The sequence below is a fragment of the Penaeus monodon genome, chromosome 29 (assembly GCF_015228065.2).
Source record: "Penaeus monodon isolate SGIC_2016 chromosome 29, NSTDA_Pmon_1, whole genome shotgun sequence".
Taxonomy (NCBI): Eukaryota; Metazoa; Arthropoda; class Malacostraca; order Decapoda; family Penaeidae; genus Penaeus; species Penaeus monodon.
The window spans coordinates 30,124,514-30,124,772 of NC_051414.1; the positions used below are offsets into that span (position 1 = coordinate 30,124,514).

Consider the following 259-nt stretch of genomic DNA (forward strand, 5'->3'; position numbering starts at 1 on the left):
CAGCCACAGACGGGGTGCGTGCTACTGAAAAAGGGCAACAGCCAACAGACGGTGCTGCGTTAGAATCTACCACAGACGGTACAGATGTGACGGTACGGCACCACTCATACACGGCGAGATGAGGGAAGTACTTATTCATTACGTGCGACGAAATGAGAAAGCGTGGGAGACTTTCAAACAAACAAATAAAACTTTGGACTTGGGGTGTGAGTTGCCAGCTATTCTTTATTTTGGTTCTTGGCTTGCTTTTCCTGCAGTG

At 48.3% G+C, this 259-nt stretch overlaps 1 protein-coding gene across 1 annotated transcript in view; it reads left to right on the plus strand.

The window, feature by feature from the left end:
• LOC119592139 (U-scoloptoxin(01)-Cw1a-like) overlaps positions 1-259 on the plus strand; it is a gene marked incomplete in the record, with an annotated part of 12,947 nt that overhangs the window by 5,366 nt on the left and 7,322 nt on the right.